Raw genomic sequence first — 23,262 nt, forward strand, 5'->3', positions numbered from 1 at the left:
TCTGACAACAGATGGCGCTGTACTTCTTGCGCGTTCTAGATTCTACTAGATCCTTCGATATTGGTTCGGCTATTCGGCGATAGATGGCGTTACTCTTACCGGCGTAACAATGCTTAAAGTATAATTAAAAATGTCAACAATGTAAAAATAATGCCACAAGAAATCAATCATCAATCAAGGACAGCAATCAATAGTTCAACACTTCAAGGAAGGTCGTGAGCGCGTCCACACATTAAAAAACAATACATACCGTCCTAGTCCTTAGCCGACCTCTACAATTGCGACTGACAAGTACGCTACTATACCACTGAATTACGAACACGCTATTATAAAAACGCGCACATTCTACAACACCAGTGCGAATAAATTGAGTGCACAAGTGATATGTTTCCTAGTAATGACGCCATAGTAATTTGAAGACAACATGTATGACTTGACATCTATATTTAATTTCTTCAGTACAGGCTGCGGTCTGTCTAGAGTCTAGAGTGTAAGTAACAAAGCTCTTTATATCTTAATGTTGCTTGTTTGAGAAAAAAATATATACAGTCAAAATCTGTTATAACGACATCGAAGGGACTGCTCATATTCAGTCGTAAAAACCGATAGTCGTAACAACCGGTGATGTTTAATGTGTATCGTGCAAGTACAAACAAATCGATAGGGAATTATTGGAAAAATATATTTACATAATACGCGATTTTTCTTCAATATTAATTTGTTTTCTATTTCTTTGCTACATTTTGAAAGTTTCACGAATAAATCCACAAAGTTTTGGTGCGTCTTGTGTATAGATAAGTAACAAACTAACTGAAGAGATATGAAGAAGCGGGCTTTGACTCTACCGCATGCATGTGTTTTGTTTCTAAGAAATAGAAAAGACCCTACACTAAATCGTATTGTTTTCTTTCCTGATTTTAATAACCATTGAAAACAAATGTGGATGCCTATTCAAATTGTTTACAATACAGCTTAGCCGGTCGTTCTAACAGATCTAATTCTCCGAAATATTAGTTAAATGTGGTCGTTTTATGAGGTATGTCGTTATTAGCAATGTCGTATAAAGCAATGTTTTTAATAAGGCGGTCATATGGCATTCAGCCGGGACCTTTGTTCTAGGTTATTATAACCGGCATGTTGTTCTAAACGATGTCGCAGTAAACGGTTTTGACTGTATTAGAAAAATTCCAAACCTGTTTCAAAATGTAATGTATTTAAAATGTGATTGGACTTGAGTTGAGGCCGTCTGATGCGTCAGTCAGTGCATGATGAATGCTTAAACTAAAAAGACATTACCTATTTTTCTCAGTATTTTCGTCATTGACCGCAAATCAATTTAGTTTGATCTTATGGAAACCTTTCTCTGACGGTCACGTATCGTAGTGCGAGACTTACTTGAATACGAACCTCGGACAATTTTAATATTAATTTATATAAATCTCTCAAATATTCTAATTCAGGTTTTCGTCACTGTTCCATTCGATATTTGAAAAAGAAACACAAAAAAACCTCACCTTCCACCTATCTGTTCAGGTAGTCGATGAGTAAGCATTTAAAAATATTAAAAATACATATATTATGTACTGATCGCCCGGTGATCGAATTTCGAACATAATAACTAAACCTTCGCGCAATCATTTGTTTTATTGTTGACATTTTCAAGGAAAAATTCCGAATCTTTTATAAAAACAACAAGCTAATCGATTGGCAAGCAGATGTCAATTTGGTACCTAACTGTTTTGCCTATAACGACCACACCTAAAGACCCGGTCATGCTCCGTTGTGTTTGTCGCTAAATGTATTAAATTTAAAAATAAGTTGAAGCTACTCCCGCGTCACATATAGTGCGTTAGAGGTACTAAGCCAAAAACCTAACCTGAACCCCTAACAACTACTGTACCAAAATTCAAAACAATCGGGCAAATCGTGTGCGAAGGCATTGCTTACGAACAAACACAGACTCAACTTAACCGACTTCAAGACGAGATTCTCAATTTGGATGGCGCGTTTTTATTGTAAGCTTTCAATATTATGTTGACTCATTGCTTCTTTTGTCCACTACGTTTTTTAGTTATGTGTGAAGGCAAACTTCTAAAAGCCTGTTTTTTTTAGCTACGTGCAAACGCTAAGACTATTTCGCGGAAACTCAAATCTAATCAAGATTGTGACGATAATTCTGTATACATACACTATACACTGGTTTTCTATCGCGATTTTGCATTTAAAACTTAGTGTTTTCGTATAATGTGGAAATTTTCTGACTAAAATCATTATCTTTAAGCCCTTGGTCCTACCAGAAAACAATATGTCGGAAATTTTAATAAAAAATAATATTATGATTCTACATAGACGACTTCAAAACTTTAAGCCACGTACGGAAAGCTTGACGAGGAAGTTTCAATCACGATTTAATTATGACTTTCTTGGACGCTCTATTCCATTAACTATGAACGATGTATACCAAAATAATAAATTTATACCAAAGCTTAGTAATTTCAATTAACCTTTCTTTGAATGGAAATAACAATTATAGATTATAAAAATATGCCAACAGCGTAAACGTAAAAGTTTGAAAAAAAAAAAATTACCTAAGTAATGAGATTGATTGAGATTTAATTAATAAAAGTGAGTCCTTACAACTCATGTCTCAAGGTGGATGGCGGCATTTACGTTGTAGATGTCTATGGGCTCCGGTAACCACTTAACACCAGGTGGGCCGTGAACTCGTCCAACCGGCAAAGCAATAAAAAATAATTATAATCGAAATACGGTAACAAAACTGCTATGATATTTTCAATAACTTTCCTGCCCTAAAGAGATCACTCTTAGTGACCATGTCCTCCAGTGTTACTTATCTCATCAATTTGCAATGAATGCGTGTATATTATATACATCTAAAGTATTCTCTATATAATTATTTAATTTAAAGTATGTAAGTTCACAGTTTTCGTGGTCACCGTAGACTGAGCGTCATATTTTTGTTTTATAATTAAACGCAGATAATGTTTCCCGTATAAACGAACACAAAAGTAGAATACCTGTATAGTACAAGTCCGATGCGTAAAATCTGTATTACGCTTCTTCACGCGTTAATTCAAACGGACAGATGCCCCATTGTTACTGACGAGGTGAACATTTACAATATTTACGTTGCTCGCGTTGATGCCAACGACCGTAGTTAGGTTCACGGTCGTACGTAAAACAAAAAAAAAAAAGTACGTTATTATTACGTAATAATATCTCTTCTTAATTACAATTCTAACGATTGTGTACGTGCGCGAGTTCGAAATGTGAAAGTTCTATTTTCAAAATTAAAAAATATACTTATAGGTTGTATTTATAAATGGTGTCTAGGAAGATGGGGCGAGAGAGGGCGGCACCCTGCTTGCACCGGCAGTCACGCACACACGCGACACCCGCGGGGCGGCGTGAGGGCGCTGCGGTCGCTCAGTCTCGCGTCGACCGTCGTAGGCGGCGGATGTCTGTCGCATTGTACAAGCGAACCGAAACATAAACTAGTTTCGTACCGGAACGACCATCGAACCCGTGTATCGCTGTTTTATCGTGCCAGTGGACTAATTGTGAACGTGAACTTTTAACTACGTTAGTAATGTTGTATTTTGTGCGTTTTTAAATTTTTATTGTCGGCCACCCGCCTCGTCTACACATGTTCATTGTTTACATCTTTATTTATACCTTGCACATGTTTTCGTTATTTTTTTGTCCGTTACAAACTAAATCGGGCGGTGGAACCTGGAATGAATCTGCTTTTCCATATTGAACAAAGGCATTTTTGATTTCCAGATAAACGGTTTGGATTGATCGGAGCCGTCGAGTTGTGTGGAAACAAAGCTTCACGTTGTCGGAAGGTGAACGATCTTCATTCGACTCGATACAGGTATGTTTGAACAATACATTCATTCATTTATTCCGTTACGTTGGATACACGTTGGACTGGCATTTTAAAATTTCAAATTTGGAATCAGATACATAGATCAAGTGACGTCTCCGCATGACTAATTACAATTTGTAATGCCTACAACGTATCTGCCGCTCGGATTCATAATCCGTTTTTGTGTCATTGACCTCAATGGTCGCGCTAAGTAGGTAAGACTTAATTTTTTTTATTGCAACTTGCGTCTACCTTACGTAACGTCTTATCCGTGTTCGAATATGTAATTAAACTATTGTATTGCATGTCAATGCATGGAATCGAGGTTCTCGTGTGACTTACATAATCGTTAACCTTTTGTCTGACATTTGATTTGAAGCCTTTCAAATGGCTTACCGAGTATTTTGTTACTTGTTGCTTCCAGCGATTTGTATATTCAGCGGCAGACGTAAGGTAATGTTATTGTTGTTGAATTTATTTACGTCGGGATTGTTTTCAAACTGGATCTATTTTCGTGGTACGTATTCACTATGTAAAGCTTAAATCGGTGTATTGTAACACAGTGAAGACGTGAATGAACTTCCTGATGTACAAACAAAATATGTTTCTTTTTTTATGGTGTAGAAATCATTCGAAGTGTGGTTTCGTCAAACGTTGTGCCCACGTCTTACACCCACGGACTAACTGCGTTGTCATGGTAAATCAGTAAATCCAACTACTTCTAAGCACATGATATGTATACTTCGAAACAAACGTAATGTCACCGTAGACTATGCTAAATAATGTTTACATTCCTAATTAATTAACAACTAAGGGCGTTTTAACAGTAATACGGAATTTCAATTTAGTAGCATAATTTTGTTGTATAGTTAAAATAGCGTAGTCGCAGTATTCCTCACGAAAACCTTAAATGTATCGAGGAAGGTATTTTTATTGGAAATATGAGTAAGCGTACTCACGGTCAACGGGTTGAATCTGAATTGTCAACTTTCAAACTCGAAGTCGGTACTGTTACCGGCAAAACTATGTAGCAACTTGGAACCTACACTACTTCTTGCCCTTATCCCATATTACGTGGGGTCGAACCTGCATGTCCCCTTTTTCCATTCAGACCTATCACACGAAATCTCTGCACTTACATGCTCTTCTCTCGCACATTCTCTTTCACACAGTGCATCCAAGTATTTTTGGAACGCACCCGTTATATTACCGTCTACGTTCATACCTATACTTAAAATTTAAATTGTTTAATTATTGTCGTGATATAAATTAAGTACTTTCCTAACGAGTTCAAAGTTTTTCTCGCGATAAAACTAATAATAATAGGTCAATAATCTGTCTTCAAACATTTTAATATCGCTGTGATATCATTGTTTACAAGTAACACTACGTCCAGTTGGTGTTAGTGATAAAATTCAATTGAAAAGTTGATAACAATCGTTAAGAATTCACGAGAAATTGTTAAAATGAATAATAATATCATGGAGCTGTGAAACGCTGTCAAACATGGAATTTTACCGAAATTGTCTTCTAAATTCTTAGGAGTCTTGGAGAGAATAAAGCCGTAGACGCATTAGTTTGGCATCGCGTGGAGTACTGCACCTCTGGGCCGGGGTTCTCATATACCAACTACTTCCCTTTGTCTCCATACAGAAGAAGGACGTTCCGATCGTTGATAAAGTCGTTCTCACGGATCGCTTGAAACGTCTGGGTCTACGGAGACTCTGTCTTATACCGTATATTCCATTGGAAGTGCTCTGACGAATTATTCGGAATGATCCACTGATACCCTTTTAGCATCGCGCCTCCGGCCACCGGAGCAGAACTAATCCGTAATACCTGGAACCCCTGAATTCATCCATAATGTGTATCTGAAGATCTGTGACATGCCATCTTTTTGCCACGATCTATTCGGCTTTGGAATGAACTCCCCCCCCCCCCCCCCCCCCAAAGTCTTTCTCCTGCGCTGTGAGATGTCCTTTTACAAACAGGGTTTGTGCAGAGTACTCATGAAGTAGCGACTTGGGTATGCTCATCAACCTGCAAAGGAAAAAAAAAATAGATTATTAAATTTATGGTACATTAAAATTGTTATCTTGTTGCATAGAAACCATACAACAATCGCCTAGTTTCATACAACAATCAAGAGATAACATTAGTTTGTTAAAACGAACTATTATGTTATTGATTCATATAAAATATCTTCTCTTCACTGATAAATTCTGAAACCCGTATAACCCAAATACAAAGACATGCACGTCGGGATTGAAATGCGATGCAAATCGTGTCGAATCAAAGGGACCGATCGCTCTGGGCCCGTAGGCATTAATCCGACGACCCTTCTATTTCTGTACGTACTCTATGAGAGTCCGGTATAATAATATGCTTTCCTAATTCAAAGGGGCCTTTATCCGACAGTGACAAAGCTAAAAGGTTCTTAATTTTTTTTTGTTTCTTCTCTAGAGAACAAATAAATGAGTTACTTAGACAGAAACGAGTTCGGAATACTGTGACCTTTTTTTTGTTAGGATGACAAACGGAATGTTTCAAGATGGTGACGCTTTGGTTCCTTGAGGATTCATTCTAGTTCCCTGGTAGTCCTGGCACCGACGCCGCTCCATTAAGGGTAGTCTACTTGTACTAATGGTATCGAAAGCAGAAACACCAGACAATATCAGCTTGATATCATCCAGGTTGAAAAAGCTGTAGCGTCGTCAAAAACATGAACTCCACTAAAAGTATCCAACCTTGGATCATTCGGTAATTGTCAAAGTTTATCGTATTAACTTTGTCTCGTCCTTGAAACGGTCAAGTGAGTTCTGTTCGAGAAGGAAACAGGCGGAAAGGTATACTGTTGCGTCTTCCAGCCTCCAAGAGCAACATATTAACCACTTCATATAAGAAAACTATAAAATTCATGCCTTGCTTTACCTTGTCTTGGTCCTCGAAGGACCATATTATGTTGTGTTATGGTATTTTTTTATATTTTTTTTATTGCTTAGATGGTTGGACGAGCTCACAGCCCACCTGGTGTTAAGTGGTTACCGGAGCCCATAGACACCCACAACGTAAATGCGCCACCCACCTTGAGATATAAGTTCTAAGATCTCAGTATAGTTACAACGGCTGCCCCACCCTTCAAACCGAAACGCATTACTGCTTCACGGCAGAAATAGGCAGGGCGGTGGTACCCACCCACGCGGACTCACAAGAGGTCCTACCACCAGTTTCTAGGTGAAGCAGTAATGCGTTTCGGTTTGAAGGGTGGAGCAGCCGTTGTAACTATGGTAATTAAGCGCGGACTGTTTTTTTTGAATGAAATAGTAATCAAACCTTTTTATTACAAATTAACCACTTAATATAACCATTTGACTGCCATGTACTATGTATTACGCAAAAATATAATTTACGTAATTACTGGTGGTAGGACCTCTTGTGAGTCCGCACGGGTAGGTACCACCACCCTGCCTATTTCTGCCGTGAGGCAGTAATGCGTTTCGGCTTGAAGGGTGGGGCAGCCGTTGTAACTATACTGAGACCTTAGAACTTATCTCAAGGTAGGTGGCGCATTTACGTTGTGGATGACTATGGGCTCCAGTAACCACTTAACACCAGGTTGGTTGTGAACTCGTCCACCCAACTAAGCAATTAAAAAAAACCCAGCATAGGTAGGAGAAAAAAAAGTAACTTAGACCTCACGATGGCTTCAGTAACTACAAACACCAGGAGCAAACTGGGAGTGTTTCGAAAAAAAAAAAAAAACAATTTTGACATCTGTCAAATACCTTGACGACAAAATCCAAGTTCACGAGACCGTAAAGCCGACATTACGTAACTAGCAATTTGTCCGTTCTCCTCCGTACTCATGTTTCCCATGGTTTTATTTTTTCTTTCCCTATAAACGCATGTGGCAGTTATACCGCATCCTGGGTGCTTTTACGAAACGGCCGGGCTGCAATTAAGGACAATCATTCAATTGTAGAGCGCAATCATTAAAGTTGTAGGGGACTAGTTACTATCGCTATGGTAACGAAAGTAAATTGCCATTACAAACATGCAAGTTCTACCCTGGGATTGACGTTATGTTAAAAGCCTTCAAACACGTCTTATTCTTAAGAAATGAAGCAGTCTGCTAGGTTTAAAGGTCAATTTTTCCATCGAAGAAACTCCTGGTCAGATCGAGTTCTCAAGATATCTCACCTGGTGTTTCTCGGAACGCAGTCGGTACCGCCTTGAGATACTAAGTCGAAGATTCGATTGGATTTGAATACATGGTTCTCAAATTCTTCGAAAGACCAAACACACGTCTTGGATGAATGAAATACATTGATTTTTTTAGAACAAATTATGTTAATAATTCGGAATGAAATTTTCGCTCTTAAAATATTCAAACAAAAGTCTCGGTATTTAATTTAAATTTACAAAAAATATATAAATTGGCAACCCTCGCTTAACTACGCAAAAACTTTTATAAAAATATTCCCGCAGTCCCAAAGTTAGACATAAGTGAAAGAAACTTAGCGTTGTAACAACGATAAAAGTTAGATTAGATTAATAAAATGTTAAGTCTTGCACAAAAATCTTGTATTAATTAATGCCCGCACTGAACCAAAGGTCTTTTGAAGAGAATAACTGAAATGACAATGCAAATGAGGCTTTAATCCTGTGACGTACGGTTGACTTCGGGTTGAAGACACCAAGCTACCCGATAAGTCTAGCTACACATAAAAAAATAGGTACATTAAAAACTAATAAATATTATAAATAACATAACTTTTAACAATACATAACGATCATACGAAATAAAAATATAAACTTTCTTTTATACTGGTAATATTGATTAGGGTATTAAGAAAAAGTAATAAAATTGTTGTATTGTCGTCGGTACTAGATATGTGAGCAATTTTCGAATCAATCAAAATGCCGAAGTTAGGAAAAATTACGTTCAAAGATTCTTTTACATTGATATATAGAGCTCAAGCTAAAAGCGTATTATAAAAAATATAATAAAAATGACAATTCGTCTTTTCGCATTAAAAGTGTACAATTTCCAAAAATATTCGAAATTGAGTTAATATGCGGAATCATTTGGCATCACCAGTATTTTTCTCATAAATACTGTCAAAAGAGCGTAGTTTAGTTTTAGTTTACCAATATTTTGACTAGTGTTAACAAAATTAATACATAATTTTATCTTTAAAAGACAGATAATGTAACTGTTAAAAATTAAAAAATAAATGTTGCAAAGATGATTAATATTAAAAATATCACATGTTAAACTTTTAACACCCTCTCCTGTAAAATTAGTAAGTTTTGAGATTATACAGTTTTAATGCGAGAAGACGAATTGTCATTACTTGCAATTGTAATAATAAAATCAGTAGATTTTCAAAGGCTAACTACAGAATTCTAAGATCATAAATTGTGAACCTACTCAATCTATACAAAAATTTAATGAAAAAAATCGCATCGCGTGATAATTAATCGTCAAGTCTAGTGCCTGTATTGTTTTCCTCAAGAAGAAACCGTCTGTCTAGTCTACATTGAACTTGTTAATTGCTAAATAATTGCGTAATAAACGTGAGAAGCAGTCCGATCATCCGGGGCATTCTATTCTGCAACACACACACACACAAACACTCGTAAGAACGGCTGTGTGCTTAGGGACTATAAAATATCTAGCTATACACTGTCTGACCGACGGACGCGGTGGTTCCGGTCATCGTTCTCGTCGAACCCGTCGCCGCGACGAAGGGCTCGACGAGTAAATTAACCCTCAGACACAGCCCACTGAGTTTCTCGCCGGATCTTCTCAGTGGGTCGCGTTTCCGATCCGGTGGTAGATTCTGCGAAGCACGCCTCTTGCTTGGGTTCGTGTTAGCAACGTCGTCGGGTTTGAGCCCCGTGAGTTCACCTACTAGTTAGGTTACGCTGAAATACCTTCTCAAGGCTATCATCAGCTTAGGTAGAAAAAAAAAATGCGTGTTGCAGTGGTCACTGCACCGGACTGTTGTCCGGAGGGTCGTGGGTTGGATTACCACTACGAGCAAACATTGGTGTGATGAACAGATGTATATTTAAACATATCTATATATTAAATACGTGAAGCAAAAACTTTGTATCCCTTTTTACGAAAATTGCGCGGACGGAGGAGTATGAAATTTTCCACACTTATAGAGAATATAGAGAAGAAGTGCACAATGCTAATATTTTTTTAAAATAATGCGTAAAATATACATTAAATCAATAAAGAAAACATTACACACACTACATACCATGTATTTGACGCACACACGCATGTATACTATTTATTGTCAAACTGTTATTCTTGACGTCTGTTGTCAAATTGAGAATAGATTAAATATTGTTTGTCTTTGTTAATATTTTTCTATAATGTAGTCTTGGCGAAATTTGTGATTATAGAAGTATAAAATACAATCTTAAAAGGGTACCAACTTACAATTCCAATGAATTATAGTCGAATTTCGACTACTGCGGGACCTCTAGTATATATAAATATGTTTATCAGTCTCTGATACCCGTAACATGGGGAATTCTAAATCGGGCCGGATGACCGTGCGTGTATTGTTTCCAGTTATTATTTATTTATTATCATTATTATTTAAACATAGGATATACGTAATGGAAAAAACCTTGATACTCACGGCCATGAGTGATAACGACCTCACTTTTGAGACATGAAGTCAACGTCTCTTGATTGGTGACGCCTCACCGCGATAACAATTGGAACCAGAAAGTTTAATGCAATTTTAATTTATAGATATATGATATTAATATATTGTTGGAAAACAGATGTATTCTTCATTAACCCACATGATGAACTCTAAAAGTATTGCCAACCAATTTAAAAGTTGCCAACAAATTTATACACATTCCCAAATGAAAGTTTTTCGACATTTTTTGTTTTTGATTAGATTTTAGATGTCAATTCGTCCTTAAATTCCACCGTATTCCCAAATATTATTTTATAAACTTATACAAACTCTATCCCACAGATACTAAGTATAGTATAGATAAATACATCCAAATCATACGACAAATTTTTCATTTGATTGTAACAATCGAATGTAATAACAGACACGACATAATCACAACAAGAAGAACATTATGTTTTCTTTTTTGTTTAACTCTTAACCTCCCATCACCCGTCTCCCTCCAACAACCGTAAAATTGAAAAATTACTTCTCCGAAAAATTACAAGTTCTTTTGTGTAACATTCGATTGGGAAGCGCGATTCATTACACACACAGGACGAACGCATTCTCAGCGTCACACACCGATTCTTAACGAACCCCCTCTTTCTTTGTCCACGCAGCGTGACGCCACGCAGTTTGTTTCCCATGCTCGTGTTGTTTGTACCGATTTAGTACATACTCTGACTCACTATCGCCGACTTAAATTAGTTATATTCCTCTGTCTGACTTACGCGTATCCAGTTGTATGTTAAAAGTTAACTTGTCGCTCTTTTTTTTCCTACCTATGCTGATAGCCTTGAGGGTGAGCTCACGGGGCTCAAACCGGAGAGTTGCTAACACTGACCCTAGCAAGAGCAGTGCTTCGCAGAACCTACCACCGAATCGGAAACGCGACCCACTGAGAAGATCCGGCGAGAAACTCAGTGGGCTAAGTTAATACGTACTATTGTAAAACTGTGTGCTTAGTGCGAGTTTCTTAACGTTCTCGATAGCGTAAAAGTTAAAAGCCAATTTTGTATGCAGTTGGAACAGCGCCCCTAGCGGCAAACGTAGGCAAACGATCCCATTCCATACAAATATGAGCTAACTTTTACGCTAACGAGAACGTTAAAAAACTCGCACTAAGCACACTGATACTCAAGAATTGCATCTGTCTGGTATAACATTATCGATAATGTGGTTAATACGTCTAAAACGAATTGCGTATTTAAATAGTATTATCGTACTGTCCGACGGTAATGTAATTCGATCGATAAGATAATGGAATATAGGCTAAAATCACTTGGACATGTTCTTGGGCAAGGAGAATTAAAACTGAGCATGGCGATTCGGTCCGAATAACGTGAAGTAGGGACAAAGATACTTGGAACGGTAATGGAATTTAATCTAATTCTGATTTCATTTGACACAATAGAAGATATTAAGATGTCTAATGTGGCAAACAGAAATCGACGCGACGATAAGCTATGTTTTCCAAAAACCAAAACTACATTAAAGAATAATAGTATACTAGGTATGAGCGTTAGGATATTTAATAAACTACCGAAGAAATTAAGAGACTTAGATGATTTTAATTTAAAAAAAAACCTAAAAGGTAATCTTATTAGTGAAAATTATTATCACGTGATTGATTTTCTTGGGGATGACATTGAAAATAAATGGATTTTTAATTATTAGTTGAATTGTGGATGAATGAATGGTAAATTATATAATATTATAACTATGCACTGCACTAAAATTCGCATGTCAAATAATGACAAAGCATACACGCTGCTTTTAATTTATGTAATAACTCATTTTCACTATGCTTGGCGAATAAATGATTTCTTTCTTTCTTTCTTAATTTTCAATTTTCGTACATTAGTTCGTGCGATGATGATACGTGCATCAGTCATCAGTGGGTCGCGATTCCGATCCAGTAGTAGACTCAGCGAAGCACTGCTCTTACTAGGGCTAGTGTTAGCAATTTCACTGGTGGTAGGACCTCTTGTGAGTCCGCGCGGGTAGGTACCACCGCCCTGCTTGTTTCTGCCGTGAAGCAGTAATGGGTTTCGTTTTGAAGGGTGGGGCAGCCGTCGTAACTATACTGAGACCTTAGAACTTATATCTCAAGGTGGTTGGCGCGTTTACGTTGTAGATGTCTATGGGCTCCAGTAACCACTTAACACCAGGTGGGCTGTGAGCTCGTCCACCCAGCTAAGCAATAAAAAAAAAAACTCAATTTGAGCCCGTGAGCTCACTTACCGGTCCACGCGAATTTGGAATATCCCCTTAGGCTACCAATGATAAGGTAAGGAAAAAAAGATGCGTTCTAATGAACGATTTTAAACACACTATAGCTGACCTAAACGCTTTATTTTTCCAGAGTACGATGCCAAGCTTGCAACATCCGGCCAAAGTAAACATACCTAACAATATATTTGAATGATCGAAGAACGTTCTTTAACGACGTAGATTCCGGTCACGTATTGTTCTTTCTAGAATGTTCTAAAGATCGTAATCACCCGGGAGCGTTGACTCTTTTTGTGACCTCACTTCTACCATTGTTTTTGTCCCTAACATGACGAACTTTCAACGGCTGACATGTCGTTATCGAAACAAATTACACTATATTCATTGTGTCAAATGCGTTCGAATAGTTTAAAGTATTCAATGAACCTAAAGAACGTGGGATTTCGTAACTATCTGCAACGCCTTCACTTCTAACCTTGCCGATATAGTAGGTATGGCGAATGTTTCCTTGTATAGACCAATAGTTCCGCAAACATTTCGTAGCCTTTCTTGGTATCAGCATTGTGTATTCTAAGACTCGCGCTATGTTGATATTGTAGACGAAGTACCTGATATAGATATATCCCATTATATGTTCGTGTGTGGTCCGACTTCACTAAATCATTAATAAAATATGATGACACGTAATTAACATAAAAATCGATCAAGATCGTGACAATGTAACGAACGCGTCGATTAAAAGCCTTTTTATCTAAGCGATAAGGGATTTGACCGTCGCTTCTTTACATCGATTTTCAGGTCATTCATTCGTATTTATTAACCGACTTAAAAAAATGAGGTTTGAAATTTGACTGTATTTTTTTGACCTCAATTTTTTAGGAACCGATTTTGATACCCGATTTTGGTGGTAAGACCTCTTGTTAGTCCGCGCGGGTAAGTACCACCACCCTGCCTATTTCTGCCGTGAAGCAGTAATGCGTTTCGGCTTGTAGGGTGGGGCAGCCGTTGTAACTATACTTGAGACCTTAGAACTTATCTCAAGGTGGGTGGCGTATTTACGTTATAGATGTCTATGGGCTCCAGTAACCACTTAACACCGGGTGGGCTGTGAGCTCGTCCACCTATCTAAGCAATAAACAAAAACCCTCTTTTTTTTTGCAATCCTGTGTTTGTCGTCCATCCCATATATTTTATCTGACCGGTAGTTTTTGAGTTATCCTTAATAATGCTGATGTAATTGACTTCGACAACTTTTGTATTTTTTTGAACGTATAATAAAATCGATCGATTATTTTGATCGTCGCAAAACAAGCGGCTAATTCAATAAACTGGAGGCACTTTGTTGCCAGTCACATACAATTTTTTTTATGTTAAATCTTCCATTCCAAACACAATTATGAATTCGTTCTATCCAATTACAGATATACTTGAAAGAGGACATTGACTAAAAATTGAACTGTTTTTTTTGTTACCGCCAAATAATTGCGTCCATTGTTTCAACGAACAAACACCGTGGCGGTTTTTTTTTATTTTTATTAAACAGATCTGATTTACATCAGACGTTTCCTGTGGCTTGAATTCCATTCCGTCCGTTTCGCCAACAATTTATTTTAAAGCACCGCGTTCACGATAATTATTTTAAAGAACACCTCGCTTCGAATCGCTTGGCAACGACCTTAAAATAATAACATTTTAAAGCTATTTTACATGAGCGAGAAAGGTTTTTTTTTTTTTTACGCTCAAAGGAACAAACGAGCGTTCTTTATCTTGATAGCTGCAGTGTTTACGCAAGTGGGAGCGAGAACGTTGACTATTCTCATTCGGCTAGTGAAAACGCAGCGTAAGGTAACGCGTACAGACTCACGCGCGGAGTTGATGACCGCCAGCGAAGGCCGTGCAATCGGTCAGACACACAAATGTCACGGTCGTACGCGGCTGGCGACAGGAAAAACTGCGTCACAGACGAAAAACGTGAGTCACCGTCGAGCGGCCCAGCCCGCGACCGGTGCTGCCATCTATTAGCGCAGCGAGCTACCACGATCAGGCATCAATGCAAATGGCGAATTTAGAACACGCACTGCAGCGATAACCTTGCCGGGGATAATGGCATTGACATTGGTTCGCTGGTCGAACGCGGAAAACGGAAGAAACGCCTCAGCACAAAGACTTATTTTGTCGTTATTATATCTCACTAGCGGCCCGCTCCGGCTCCGCTCGGGACTTTAAGAAAATTTTATTTTTTTAAATAAAAGAACGCTTATTGCGGAATAACTATAATAGTTAGACATATGCTGTCGCCACATGTTTTGTAAATAATAATGTGTTCTACAAAGTCGTAGTACATTATTTTATTCTATCATCAATAGCTTTCGCAGGGCACGCGTAAAGAATATTTTAGGTAATTTTTTTTTACACCTTGAGTTATATTATTGGAATTTTAGTAAAGCTCCCAATTTTTTTCAAAAATGATTATAGCCTATGTCACTCGGGAATAGTGTAGCTTCCGAACAGTGAAAAAATCTTTCAAATCGGTTCTGTAGTTTCGGAGCCTATTCAATACAAAGAAACAAACAAATCTTTCCTCTTTATAATATTAGTATAGATTAGTATAGAAGTATAGACAAGCGTTTTTCCATGCGATGAGGCATGTTCTACTGAATAATTCTCCGGATTCATTCTCATTTCGGTTTTGGTATTGTTTGTAATATTCCGAACCCGTAAACAGATATAATAACTCGTTTTGCTGTCGGTGGCTTTATGACTGTCGGAATCGTATTTCCTAATAATAAAATGTCTCAATTTAGATACGGGGCCCGATGTTTTATCTTGGCTGTAAAGTGCGATATTAATGTTTTTTTTATTATTATTCTCGTGTTTTTCTTACGCCTTTAAATGCCCAATGGGGTCGATTGGTTCTGAAATGAAACATGGGGATGAGTGGTTCTCTTGGAATAGCAGGTTCGGCTTATTCTCGGAACCCTTTGTCGCGTTTTGTAAAGAATTATCTGGAATCTTAAAGGAATATTAGTTTCAGCTCTGTCTGAAAGTAATTTTAAGAGATACCGAGTAATGATTTAATGGAATCGTTTTTGGTTTAATGAACTGTACAATAATAAATCAAGTTTAAAATATGAATAAAATCATTAAAACTTTATAACAATCATCCTAAAGGAAAAGGAGACACTTGGAAATGGACCGACTATGCCCTGGGAAATTTTTCATAGGAAATACGTATTTTAGTTATTTTTTAAATATGTTTGTGTACTTATTGGTTAGGACCGTCCCACTATAAGTCCACATGTACCCCTCATTGAGACACTGTGCAATTGAGACACGTCTCAAAGTTGGCAAGAGATATTAGCTCAGGTATCTAATTAAAAGAGCCAGTTCACACATTTACGCGATAAAAAACGTGTTTTTATTTCATTTTTTATTGCATTAATTGGTGAACGAGCTCACAGCTCACCTATTGTTAAGTGGTTACTGGAGCCCATGGACATCTACAACGTAAATGCCGCCACCCACCTTAAGATATGAGTTGTAAGTTCTTAGTATAATTACAACGGCTGCCCTACCCGTCAAACCGAAACGCATTACTGCTTCACGTACCTAAGGTTCATGTGGTATCTAGCTATGTGGACTCACAAGAGGTCCTACCACCATAATATTTTTTGAAGCTATTAGGCAACCACGTTTTCCGGTTTAAAAGGACCTAAGTGAGGCTTAATGCGCAAGCTAGTTAATAATAATAATAATAATAATAATAAATATAAATATTTACTAACAATCACGCCACGTTAACTAGTCCCGTGCTAAGTTCGTAAAGAACTTGTGTTACAAGTACCAGATAACGGAAATAAATATAATATTTTTATTATACACATACGTATATTTAATATACACCCATAACCCTGGAAAGACATTTATATTTCTCATACAAATATCTTCCCTTGGCGGGATTCGAACCCGCGACCCCCTTGTGTAGTGACCATGTCACTTACCACTACACCAGACAGCCGTTAGTTGAGCTCGCTGTTCACCTATTTCTGAGTGATTAATGGGCCTAATTTCGCTGGTCAGATTTTTACTATACGATGTTATTTCCGCATCTTTGAACTCGTTCGGAAGCACGTAGTTGAAACTTATTTTCCTATAAAAATTGGTACCTGGCTGCACTTCGATTAACGGTATAGTAGCAATGGTAGGACCTGTTGTGAGTCCGCGCGGGTAGGTACCACCGCCCTGCCTATTTCTGCCGTGAAGCAGTAATGCGTTTCGGTTTGAAGGGTGGGGCAGCCGTTGTAACTATACTGAGACCTTACAACTTATATCTCAAGGTGGGTGGCGCATTTACGTTGTAGATGTCTACGGGCTCCAGTAACCACTTAACACCAGGTGGGCTGTGAGCTCGTCCAACCATCTAAGCAATAAAAATAAATAAAAAAGCAACGCTTTAATCCCTTAGGTCCATAGGTCATAAGGTTTTTAAAGATAACGTATACATACAACATGACACAATACCATTCATTTCATTGTCTTGACCAATGTATCAATTATGACGCGGAAGTCGCGATGAGTCAATAACTCCTTAAACGCTAAAAAAATAGTTTAATTAACACGTATTTATGGAAAAAAATGCGGTTGTAGCTTAGCGCAATCACGCATTCTTTGCACACGAGAGGTCCCTGATTCAAGGCACAAGTAGGGCCTCTTGTGAGCCCGCACGGATAGGTAAAGCAGATGGGTAAGCACCAAGATATTTCGGTGCGAAAGGTAGGCCAGGCGTTGGTCTGAAAAACTAAGTCTATGGGGTCTATGGGCTCCGATAACCACTTAACGCCAGGTGATAAGATAGGATCACGGTTGTGCCAAACAATAGAGACTTACATCTCATGTCGCTATGATCGCGGGCTCCGATAACAGCTTAACACCAGACGGGCTGTTAACTCGTTTGCTTATCTTCGAAATGTGTGTGACTAATAAATGAGTCGTCTATTATCAAAGGTGGCAATCTGTGCATTTGGACAAAAAAATGTTATTGATATGTCAATACAGATTGATTTGAATATAATCGTCTCCTTCAAAGAATACGGTTCAAAACCTGCATTAAATAAAGTATTAACTTAACCTGTTATTTATCTAAGATGTCGTTCAGAAGAGTTTTGTGACTGCCAATGGAATACAAAGTCAATAATTCGTTTATCTGATTTACCAATAATTGTCCAAAAGTCACATTGCCGGCTTTGATAATAGTCGACTCAAATAAAATAACGTCAGTTTGTTGACATTAATTAAACGGTAACAATGTTAGTGTAATGCCTACGTGATTCCACTCGAGTAGATGATTCCGAGAAATGTTTTCGTGAACAGAAGCACTAACCATTCTGTATTGTTAATCTATTACGTTCTAATGATTCATACGTATATTTTGTTCGGCTTACTTTTGAATAGAACTCAGGAAAATACAGGACAAAAAGGAACCCGATCAAATTACTATTGTTTCCAAACAAATTTAACGGGTCCTTTCTATGATAATAACGTCAAATATAAAGGTTCGTAATGTACATAAATTGTAAGATTTTAAATTCGCAATATTGTTTTCTATTTACGAGTAGTTCATAAGTGAATAATAATTCAATCAAGACTTCTAAGAGAATATTGAAATTCGCCTGTTTTGAAGTTGATAGAGACGTTCTATTTCTACGTAGGTATGGATCTAATATATAACTGATATTTTTAAAGTACGTGTTAGTAATACTAAATATTTTTTTACAATCATGTCTTGAGTTTGTCCCCTATTTTTTTAATAAATTTCATGCTATCAGACCTCCGCTTGGACACTGAGTTCAGTTAATCCTTTGAGTGTTGAGCTTATTTTGACATGTATTTTGCAGAAAATGCTAAAGGATTTTTAAAAAAAGTACCTTATTAAAACTCTAACTAAAAAAAATACAAAAACCAATGGCTGAATTCACAGTAAAATTATTTTTAATGGTTATTTATAAATGTTATTAACTTATTGAATACGTAATACATGCGCGCGCCAAGACCCGTCTGTACAAGCCGATGCTAATACCTATAATCGAACCGCTCAATAGTCGGTTTTCCGTCGCTCTGCACTTTATACGCATTAAAAAGAGTCGATCTATCGACGGCACGTGCTCAAAGGATTAATTAAAATTGATGTATTACTGAATTCCTTTAAAGGCATAGCTTTTCTATCGCTCAACAAATTCTCATAGCGCCGAGTTTCATCAGTCATTAGTTATTTATCGCCAACCGATAACCGCTTGTTATGTATTGCAATGTTGTCTATTGAACAAAGCAACCCTGTATAATATCTGTTTCCTATCAATACTTTGTTCACACCTATGATCATTTGTTCTTTGATAAACCAAACAAAAGGCCAACATCGATCATTACTGTGAGCTCGAGGTGAGCATACAAGATTAATAAGTCATTCTGATGTTCCGTAGTATATTTAACGAGACATTGTAAGTACTAATATATTTTTAATGATTTAGCATTAAGATAGATATAAAGCTAGGCGGAAAGAATCGTTAAATGATTATGATTCCTCGTTCTTACCCTTTTTCTGTTAGCCAACAAAAAACGACAGAACACTCAATAAAAGGATGGAATCGGCTTGCATGTAAAAAATCTTCTTTGTCATATCATAGATGTAGGGGGGGCGCCATTATCATATAAACCCGTAAGCCAAAGACTGGGCTGAGTTTTAGAATACAATGACATTGTCAATGGCTGTCTGACAGTCATCTATTACCTACAAAATTTTAAAACTAACAATTTAACCATTCGAAAAAATATCTAAAATATAAAATTTAATCGTAAAGGGAATGTCAAACATATTCTATCCTAATACGTACCGATCCAATTCTAATACGCATTGATGTAATAGGCTATTCTAATCCGTAACTCCTTATTTTTCCGTTACATTTCCATTCGAACTTAGAACGCGTTAAGTTTTACGAGTCGCGGCGTCGTTCCGTTTCACTCAATCCGTTTCGAAGTACATGATGTATTTCATTGGAGTAAACATGCAAAACGGTCAATACTCTCGCACGTCATAACCGAAACGTTTTGAGGCACAGCCGGGTGATTGGGTCGACGACCCGATGTATCTTTACACGGAAATTTTGTTTATGAAAACCTCATAATATATATATATATTTGAGTTTTATTATTAGCGTTTGCGGTTTAGTATTTAAAGTCGTATCGTTTGTTGACTTTTATGTTGCGTGTAATGCCACATTGAATGCGAGATTTTGAAATATATTTTTTTATTAATTTTTAAATTCAAATTTGGAAAATTATTCGATGTTTAAATTTAATAGAACGTTTCAAACATTATGACCGTATGCACAACAAAATATAGCGTTTTTTTATACATATGAATGTAATTCTTAGACATGCTCTAAAGCCTGAAACCTATAGACAGTTTTTTGACATAGGGGTCTTTAGATTCAGATACATATCTAATCGAAATAAAATAATCGATTAAATTTTATGACATATTGTATCGATTTTATTCAATTGCACGGGAGAACGAAGGAGACTTATCTTAAAGTTTTTTTATAATTACATTTTAAAAATTAGAGTTTATCGCAGTGCTCTTAAAAAAGGAAGGACATCCACTATTAGTCTATCCTATAAATTGTTTTCTCAATCAATGGTGTCGACGTTTAAAATTTGATTTAACGTAAAAAAAATCATTACCATAAATTCAATTCATGATCTTTCATCATAATATTGTATGTCACATAAAACAAGTCTATAGTCCATAGATTTAAAATGCAATATAATGGTCCAATATCTCAATTATAACTCCAACAATACCACAGAACAAAGAAGGCACCCGTTTTATTTATTCATGAATACACGTTATTCGGGAGAATTACGTGCTCGAGTGTGAAAGAGATCAGATAAGGCTGTCTCGCTCGCGCGCTACCTGTTTTTTCTGACACGGTTACCTGAACAACCCTTGGCGCATTCGGTACAGTCGTGAACGAATGTCGTTCAACAGGTTAACAGCTATTGTGGCTTTGTTAGATTTTGAACGATTAATTTTTCGTCTAATGGATTCAACGCTGCTCGGATTGGAGTAATTTTGAAATTAAGTCATAAAAAAAGATGATTTTTTTTTGTCAACGGTACATAATATCGAGCCGGCTGTCGATAATTCGCTATTTAAACAATTAATTTATATATATCGACAAGTGTCAATTTCGGCAGATTTGTTTGTTCATCAAATAAAATAGGTTATACGTTCGGCTTTGCGTACCTACTAGTGTTTGTGACGTCACTTGTCATGTTGACTTTCAATTGCGGGACTGCAATAGAGTAACAAGTTTTTTAATTGAATCTACTGAAATTGTTTAGCGACTATTCGTTATTATCTCTAGCGTTGGCGATTTAAATGCCAGAGATTATTTTTTTTGTTTTGTGTAATTCTTTGTTTTTGTTTTCTCTTTTTCCCTTCCTATGCTGATAGCCTTTAGGAGTTATTTCAGCTTCGCCTTAACGTGTAGGTGAGCTCACGGGGCTCAAACCGGGAATGTTGCTAACACTGACCCTAGCAAGAGCAGTGCTTTGCAGATCCGTCGAGAAACTCAGTGGGCTGTGTCTCTTGGTTGATTTACTCGCCGAGTCCTTCGTTGCAAGCGACGGGTTCGGCGAGGGCGGTGACCGGTGCTTGAAGTTTCGTTAAGTAATAGCTAACAAGATCTCGGGTCATCGGGGTGACGTGGCCAACTTACTCACCCAGCGGGGCGGGTGCATCCCACCCGGCCAGCTTTAAATCAACCGGCACGAGTTTATAAAGACGTTGTTTCGTAAATCTTACTGATGCTAAACGAAATAAGTTCATTGTTAGTTATAAATGTAGATGATTACTTCGCGTGAAAGACGATATGTGTAAGAGTGAAGTGAGCGAAGAAACGGTATATGATAGGGGAGTATGGAAGGAGAAAATATGTTGCAAAGACCCCAGGCGACTAGAAGGACAGGAGAATAATGATTACTTCGCGTGAATTCGTTGGATTGTGAAAGGTATTGAAAAAACTCTAAACAGTCTTGATGTTACTAAGTAGTTTGGATATTAATAACCTTAGTAACGTACTAAGCTATCTAATCTTGAACCCGTGACATCACACATAACACCATCCTGTTTGGTCTCATTGAAAATATAAGGCGGTTTATATTTGGAAGTTAAAAGGAGGAAAAAACTTGGAACGCCAAGATGAATTAAGGTCATTTGCTTTACATTAAAACTCTGGATGTCTCGCGAAATAAAAACAAAAGTACTAATGTATATAGGTATAAGATTTCAAACAATTCCTTGGATTTGTCTTATTGGCCGAAACCAGTTATGATTCAACCGATGTTCCGTATTGTATTACGTCAAATAACTTGGTTAATTGTTGTATAAAGCTTTGAAGTTTAATAATAATAGGGAAGGTACGGTCATCCGGCCCCAAATTAAGTTTCCCTGTAGAGAACCAGAGACTTATGTGCATACTTACATATATAGTTAATAAACACCCAACCATGGTATCGTCACGTATAAAAGAGACCACCTGACTACGTCGGAATTTTGGCACTGCTGTTCGATCCTCCAGTCGGAGATCTAAAATCTAAAGGAAGACCCAAAATAAGTGAAAAGATGTAGTGTGTAGTGTAGAGAGAGACAGAGAGAGCGAGATAGAGTTAATAAACACCCAGACAAAGAGCAGACAGACTTGTTCATCACACGATTTTTTTCCCAATGTGGAAATCGAACTAGGGCCCTCGACGCAACATTTAGAGATGGCAACCACAGCATCACAGAGTCAAACAAATCTTAGGATTCATCTAATCCTACTTCAAAGCAATCACATTTGGGTTCGAAGAATAAACAGTCGTTATCAAGACTTATGACTTCAGATCCTCAAGTGGTTAATCGCCAATTAGCTGTCAACAGTCAATAACATTAATGTTCTATGGATATCACTTAAGGCCTTTTGATTGAGGAGTGTAACTGTCAGTCTCAAATAACATTAAATCTTCAAAAATAATCACGAGAATATTTAAACAGAAATATAAGACGAAATCCCTTAATATCGATCAAAGGGTGAATGTATAACGGAAAGGGCCATAAAGGGAACCGAATAGATTTATTTTAACAAACTTAAATAGCTTCGTGCTTCCGTTACAGAGCTTACTACTCTGTGGAATACTCTGAATTCTATTTGTAGACATCCTTAGTGCGGGAGGAGCTTAGTAATAAAAGTCGACGATCAGGAATCTGCATATACGCGATGAGTGGCCGGGTTTAGAATTTCGGAATCCTCATCTGTAGCTTTTTTGGGAATGATTTGAACTCATCAGTGGGTATAGTCTCTACCTGGTCTACTAATTCAAGCG

At 37.3% G+C, this 23,262-nt stretch overlaps 1 protein-coding gene across 7 annotated transcripts in view; it reads left to right on the plus strand.

Moving 5' to 3' along the window:
* LOC101743927 (brain tumor protein) overlaps positions 1-23,262 on the plus strand; it is a 486,142-nt gene that overhangs the window by 323,295 nt on the left and 139,585 nt on the right. For 4 of the 7 annotated variants that reach the window (XM_062672157.1, XM_062672154.1, XM_062672156.1 and 1 more), the window contains one exon: positions 3,805-3,898. The gene's annotated coding sequence lies outside the window, so the exon portion shown is untranslated. Of the gene's footprint in view, positions 1-3,441; positions 3,604-3,804; positions 3,899-23,262 lie in introns of those variants that run through there. The other 3 variants (XM_038015441.2, XM_021347500.3, XM_021347499.3) reach the window with 1 other exon arrangement.

The sequence above is a fragment of the Bombyx mori genome, chromosome 14 (genome assembly GCF_030269925.1).
Source record: "Bombyx mori chromosome 14, ASM3026992v2".
Taxonomy (NCBI): Eukaryota; Metazoa; Arthropoda; class Insecta; order Lepidoptera; family Bombycidae; genus Bombyx; species Bombyx mori.